Source organism: Chelon labrosus (genome assembly GCF_963514085.1).
Source record: "Chelon labrosus genome assembly, chromosome: 17".
NCBI lineage: Eukaryota > Metazoa > Chordata > Actinopteri > Mugiliformes > Mugilidae > Chelon > Chelon labrosus.
This window is the reverse complement of record NC_140350.1, coordinates 9341445-9349489: the sequence shown is the minus strand read 5'-3', so window position 1 is coordinate 9349489 and position 8045 is coordinate 9341445.

The following is an 8045-nucleotide window of genomic DNA, read 5'->3' as shown; positions in this document are numbered from 1 at the left end:
AGCTCATAATGTGTGATATGTTCAAGCATAACCATATGACTTCAGCCAAAGGAAGTCTCATCTTCCCTGGACTTTAGCAATAAAAGTTGTTATCATTGAACATCTAATAAATGTTTTCAAGATGAATGCTGAAAAATAAACTCATTCTTGCTTATCTAACTTGTTTTTTTCCCCCCAGTACTGCCTCTTGCAATAAATTTGCTGCAGCATATATTTGTTTCTTTAAAGGAAGGGAAGGAAAGAATGACCTCGTTTTACTTTCAAACACTTTGTGTAGACTTTGCAGGTGTTGCTGGTAGTTTGCTTTTCTCGTGCACCAAATCCTCAAGGCATGCATGCGGTATTTTGTTTGTATTCACTTTCCAGGGAACAGAATTTCAAGGTAAATTATTTCTGGAGTAATATTAAAAACACACAACTTTACAAGAAGCAATAATTCATCTGATAAATGTCTACAAATTGATTTATACAAAGGTGACATGTGGCATAATGACTAATAAGAAATATTAGTCATTTATTTGTATATATGGATGTGTCTTATACTAACCAGGCTGTTTGCACATTTTTTGCTCTTCATGCTCTTTTCTTCAGCAGTTTAAAATAAAACATTCAATACATTTTACACAGTAGACACAGCAGGTTTCCATCAATATTGAAACAACTAGTCCTTTTAACACATAGCAGCAGAGTCCTGGGATTGAAATGTAATTGAACATACACACTTTTGAATTGTGTACATTTAATTGTATTTGACCCTTTCTTGTATTTATTAAGCACCTTTCACACAAATCATTTACATTGATAGAAATTACTCAGTTCAAATACATTTTCAGCAGCTTCATAAAGGAGTCACAAGAGTCACAGTGATAAGATGAGAGCTTTCCATGAGCTGGGTGCAAAAAAAGCACAGTAACTGTATATTTATTACAATGACACAATCACCAATGAGTAACCAGTCAAAGGTAGTTCTGTCAGCTGCATTTTTTTATTTCCTCCAGTTGGTTCCTGGTTCTGAGAGAATGCAAAGCTGGAAGTTGGTGTCGGTCTTCAATAGGCTTTGGGTCCATCATAAACACAATCACAGAGAGGGACATTAAGCATGGCTTGGTAGTGATGTAATAGCGTGTTTTAGTGTACATTTGTTTGTATTTATTTGGTGGGTGGGTGTCGTGAGGGGTCTGACCATTTAATAAAAATAAATAAATAAATAAATAAATAATAATAAAAAATGGAGGGGGATGTTTTTTTTTTCTTTCATTGTACTGATTTCTGTCCCCATCCTAACTTGTAGATTACACTGTGATATGTATTCCCATTTATAGCACTGTTAATCTGGATTTGCCAATCTTGAAAAGTTTAAATCTGGGTCAGGACGATGCAGCCAAAAGGAAAAAAAAAACTTCAACAAAAGTAAACAATAAATCCTCGGTAGGGAAACATGGGATTTCCAAATCCAGTTCACTCTGATCCAGAATGAACTTTATCACAACCGATCCTTGCTGCCCATCCTTGCAATCCTTCAAGGTGAGAGCAATCGCTTGGCCTCCGGGAGGTGCTAGAACAACAACACAAAACCTTTACAATTATATAACATGAAAACATCAAATCAATGGCCTTTAATTTGAGATTCAGACGGAAGCATGCAGTACACATCCAAAAAAGGAGAATAATGATGAACGACGAACAGATGGACGCAACGAATTCACAGCTAATCTTATTGACACAGAATTATATGCAATCTTACATTGCTCATAACCCAAGAAAAATATCAAAGTGTGTCAACTTTGAATCATGAATCTCACCACGATAACTCGACCTCTACCAGCTTTACATCTGATAAAGTTGTCTATTTCACAGTGTGCGAATGCCAGAATCATCACTGCTATATTGCCTCACTCGCTGAACAGCACAGATTTTGTCATTTGTGGAAAAAAAAGGTGCTGGTTTCAGTTGTCCAAATACTGTCCTAATTATTCAGACGGTGACAATAACACCAACATCCAAACACTGGGCGCTCAAATCTGTCAGCTGTTATTAATTCAGTGTAAGATGGAAGAGAACAGTCTCCTCGCATAGAACTAGGTCATCCTTTAATGTTCAGGAATAGCACTGTTGTTATAGTGATAACTGAAGCAGTCAGCATGCTTTGTTAACATGAACTGTGTCATCTAACTAGTACATATAAATATTAATGGGAATAGACAGAACTTTATTAGTGGGAGATGGCAACACTAGTGGAGATGTAAAAAAGGAGGATTTCATCCGTGTTCTTTTTGCAGTCTCGGTATAGGATTATTAAAAGATGATATGATTTTATGTGTTTAAGCATATAATAGATATCAGTACATTAGTTTGGCAGAGCCTCTATGCTTAGAGTCATTCAGACTGATTTCCAGCAGATGGCAACATCCTCCTCCTTCAGAGCCCCAGTTTGCACAAGGACTGGCCCTCAAAGCAGCAGCTCAGGAAATGGAAATGAATCACGAAAACGATTCTGCTCGGTAAATCAAACAGCGTTATAAATCACAAAGTCTGTTTTCAATTTTCAGCATTGTACCCTAATTAATATTTTATACCTCTGTGCGCAGCACGCTCAAGTACTGACTGACCACCAGAGTGTGTGAAGGTTACCTTAAACACCCAGAGCGGCTTCTTAAAACAGCCACTCTTGTCTGAGCAGACACATCACACAGTTTGACCTCAAGGCAAGAGGTAGAGCTATCAGTCAGAGAATCTGGGAAGCTGTCAGCAAAGCAATCAGAAAATAAGTTGATGAATCAATTGGCAAAGTCAAACAGTAGCCGCTGCAGTGTGAATGGATCCTTGGCTGACAAGATGATATAAAGAGCTCAGGCTTGTTTTGCTGAAGATCAAAACGGATCCTGAAAGTGAGCCTGAGGGCTGTATGATAATAGCTACACTCACACCAGGACATTTAAAAAGCCCCCTCTCTTTGTCTCACTCAGTGGATCCAGCACAAATACAATGCAAGTATGTCACAAATGAAGACAATCAGTCATAGTAAATATCATTAAGTAATACATATTGATTACACCACATATATATTATGTAAATTCACCAGTTAGGAGATGACAGTCGTAGCACTTTATAAAATGAAAACAGCTGAGGCGGATGCAGATTGTCTCGTGTCATATTGGACAAAAGCATTAATGCAGCTCCAGATATTTTAATAGGAGACCCTGATGAAAACATGCTGAGCTCAGTTTTATACATTTTCATTCATTCATCTTCCGTAACCGCTCGTCCTGTGAAGGGTCGCGCGGGGGCTGGAGCCTATCCCAGCCAAACATGCCACATGTTCAGCCTCCATCCTACACACTGAGGAGAAAACAGAGAAATACTGCAATACACATCATAGCAGAGTAATTGATTTCTTTCATTAATACATTATAATACAAGTGGATGTTTAAATGCTTTAGCTATTTAAACAAGTTAGCCTTGCTCACTGAGATGCTGATAAATAAGGATTGGGATCAGCAGCTTAATGGAAAAAAAAAAAGTTAGATGAGATGAAACCATTTCCTCAAAATCTCACCTTTAAACAAACGACACCGAGCGCAGCACCTAGTCTTTGGCTAACACAAGACTCTATCAAACAGGCCAGGTGGAGTGGTGTCCAAGCAGAGCAAACAATGTTTTGAAAACACGTCCGTGGTTATCTCCTATCTGCTGAGCACTTGAGTTTGTTTGTGCACCTGCCAGGTTTTACTCACTTTACTCCGGGATTTAGACGCAGGCCGCCCTCCAAGGCTGCAGACGGATACCGCAGTATTGCTGTGACAAAAGTACACGGTATATCTACAGCGCGTGCAGGTATATAGGCAATTTCATGTGTCTGAATCGAGCTGACAAAGCATCACCTAGTATAATCCACCAGCTCCAGAACAGGGCATTGTGCCGTCCACTATGTGAAATTGAGTTGTGGTTATTTTTATGAGCATAGCTGATCACATAATGGCTTTGGGTCCAAATGAGTTGGCACAGTAAGTTTGAGGAGTCCAGTTTTTTGAAGCACACTGAAACACACGACCTGCACTACTTTTAAAAGGCACAGAGAACGCAACTAATAATTGGTAAACTTTAACATTTGTTATCCAGTTACACATAATGTCACACTCAGCAGCAGAAGAAAATAGAACGGTGTGTAAACATTGCAATGCAATAAAAAGCGTGTTCAAGTAATAAATCAATCAGTCAGTCAAATCCAGTCTCAAACACGGATGGCTTATTGTTTCCCCAACAGGAAATGTATCATATATCAAGTCATAAAACTGTAAAACACAACAAAACAAAACAAAAAAAACTGTTGCATTATCTGAAAGCCTGTTTTTTTTCTTTCTTTAGATTAATCCGTGGGATCAAATATGAAGTCGGGCTGCTCAGATAAGTAAGATAAGACTTATTTTGCGGTCAGGGGAAATTACAGCGCCACACAGACATGTCAGTATCTGATTCTAATATTTCATATCAAACACAATAGCCTATCATATAACATGTTACCGTGTGACACAGAAAACACGAACATGAGGTGCCCACAGGAATCACAGCACCGCAAGGATTATAACACAAGTCCATGTATTTTGTTGGAAACAATCGAGGCAACAATGACACAAAGTTCATTTTTAAACCACTGTGATTGTGTCTATTCCCCTTGCTATCTTCTTCTTCTTCTTTTTTTTTTTTTTTTACCTTGGAGTGCAATATGAACATTGATTTTATGACACTGTAAAGAATGAAGTAGTTAAACCCTGCCGTGGCTCCATGTAGGGCATCTTGAAAAGATCATTGTTTTCAGCCATTTTCGACCTGTCTGTGCTGGACATGAGTAATCAGTAATGAACTGCATTTCAGATCTATTCAGATTATTATTATTATTTTTTGAAGTTAAACCTTTGCTTGATCAGAGAAATTGCATGTGGCATTTTTCAGCATATCATTTACATACACAATCTAAATGCAAAATGTAGATCATACAGTGTCCTAAATAAAACCTATAGAGATAAATGTTCCACCACCAGGACCTTAACAGGATGACATTTAGCAGGTAAAATAAATGCTATATTCACCATCTTAGCTTTATTTGCCAATTAGCACTAAATGTTGAGTAGAGTTTAGTCTGTGGAGAGTGCTAAGTATGCGGTTTAAGAAAAAAATGTATAGCTTTGATTTGAAAATGATGACTAAGAACGATTGGGGTATCTAGAAGGTCATCAGGATGTATCATCTGAGAACCATGAATCACCGTGGAGGGATTTCTTGGGAGTCCATCCACCAGCTGTGGATATATCTAATTAGGGAAAGGGAAAATATTACAATAGCTGGCGTCACCAGAGGAAAACGTTGGAGATCACAGAAGTTGAAATGATTCATGCACTGGGAAACGTGCAGCAAATGTCTGCACAAAAGTTTTACAGCAGTCCATCCGGTAGTTGCAATAGTAGTAACAGATAGACTTTGCCATCCACAGACCCATGCTGCAGGATAAAAATTAAACAGTAAATAGTCAAATTAATAATTAAAATACGAGCAATGCCAACGGTTATATAACAGGGGCAGCAGTTACAATTTAAAGCTACTGCTGCTGCCTAGCATTACAAAAGGAACATATTGCTGTTTTCCTCATATCTGACTAAACTAAGTACTCTTAACATACCGCCATAAGTCTCTGAGATATACCCCTTGAATGCCAGATGCAGCCTCGTTCCTTTTGTTTCTGTATGACTTCACACTGAGTGGAACATCAGAGCACAAACTCAACAGAGTTAAATTTGGCATGCTACATCCTAAATGGCCCTTAGCCCCCGCAGCACAAAGTTCACATCCCAAGCTGGTCTGCGCCAGACTGGTTGACACTGAACTGCCCTTTCTCATTCTACTAGGGATTTCGAGAAATGTTTACTGAGAAAAGTTCACGACCCTGCAGATCAACAGCGGAGTCATCGCATGTGACAAACCATACAGGAAATCAGCGGTAAATACATTTCCTGAAGATGACACTTTTCACATGAAAGGCTTAGAAAAATTGCAAGATGGTAGCTGTTTGTTTGCCAGCCGTTTCTCGGTGCAAACGGAGAAGACCGGAGCCGAGTGAACTTAAACACCTCTGAAAACATTGTCCGCCGAAGGGGATTTGCTTCTGTTTTCACCAATCAAAACCTCCAGGATATGTAAGCAGGACCTTCCGTGGAGAGACTCACAAGAGACAGAGCTGTGGCATTAGAAGACTGACATTGCTGGTTCTCCCTGGCCAGTTTGTAAAACATTTACCCTTGTGCTTATCTGACATGGCAAATATCATCCATGTTCCTTCAGTGTCAGCCAAGATCTCTCAAGCTGACAGCCTGCTCTGTGGACTACAGGGACTTTCACTCATCATAAATATTACATTGGGTCGGTTTACATGCTTGTCCATGGACATCAGTAGGGAAGCTTTAAAAATATTTAATATTGATATGAACTCCTGACATAAGCTGTTTTCACTTCTTGTTTCCACCTTTTCTGTAGCGTCTCTGCACGTCAGGCATATTAGTCATTTATGAATAATCCCCAAGCCATTTGAGTAGACTAGGAGGCCATGGGAAACAGTGCAGGTCAAGAGGCTGAAAGAAAAGAGACTTGAGCCACGCTGCAACTTGTCATATTAAAATGAAACATCTGAAGAATGGGCCGACTGTATCGCTGGGGAGCGGAAAAAAGGCAGTGCTGATGTGTGTCAGTGTTGGGGGTGGGTGGGGGTGGGGGATAGGCTAGAGGAGGGGGAGGGGGATGCACAGCTGCAGGCCAACAGTTGATCCTGTCCCGGGAAACAGGATCAGCCAGGTCAGGGCAAAGGAGGTGGGGCAAAATGTCATGACCCCAGGGGGTTCACAAAGAGGTACATCTTCAAAAGCACAGGCCCCACCGGGGGGACCGGTATAAGGTTGAGAAAATAAACCGATCTGACCTCTTTTCTCAGTGCATGAGTTTCCCCAGGTGTTTGCTTTAACCTCTTTGTTGTTGTCTGACTTGAGGCGCTGCTCTCATGTGTTTTACACTCATCCAGTTACTGCAGTAGTATTACCTCAAGGCAAAGTGCACAAAGGTTTTCTGCTGGTACCTGGAGGAAGAAAGGCTGGTATTTTTTTTAAATGTTATTCATATATTCTGTCTTTATTACACTCCAAATGGGGTCGTGAGACCAATAAAATTGTAATTAAATTGTGTGTGTGTGTGTGTGTGCGTGGGTGTGTGCGCGTGTGTGTGTTTGCATAACATTTGAGGTCAAATCAAGTGGTAAAAATTCAAACACTTGCATGGGAAGAGGGTGATAAAACATCTGTGGGCACCAATCACCATGACAACTAGTGACTAGTAAGTGTTAGTTCTACATGGCCTCCATGTGAAAAAACAAAGCACCTAACAAGAAAGTATCTCATCAACTATAAAATGGACAAATCATCCTTAAGAGTAGTTGGTGTTTCACACAGTCGTCAGTCCATGAGTTCCCATGCAGATAAACCCAAGGCCAAGAAAGTTAAGTGAGGCCATTAAGTTGTTTGTCAGAGAATAAGCATCAGTAATGCCAGGAAATAGTTTTTGGAGGCCTCATAACTATGAAATGCGGACTGTGGGACTACAGAGTCCTTGGCCTGTAGTTGAGTCACTGGTGGCCTGGTGTGCAGCGCTCACATCCTTTTGGCCTCACGCTGAGGTCAGGAAATCAAAGAGAGAATCCGCAGACAAACAACCGATTGTCAAGTTTTACACCTTGAACTCCGCTTAAACTTGCGCCTCCCTCCTTTATGTTTGCCGCTGCTAGAGCAATCGGAGGAAATCAAGAGGTTACTGGTGGTTCAGCCTTGATAAGGATCTTGAAATGGAGAAGTTCACAGAGGGGAAAGGTTGCCGGGAGTTTAAAGAGAGTGCAGTCAGTCATGGGGAGGATTAAATAAAGGGGAAGTCAGGGCTGCTGCAGTTTCAAAAGCGAACTGCAGACAAAAAGCCGTCTGTTTCGCTCGCTGGACGTCATATTTAAACCACAGTCG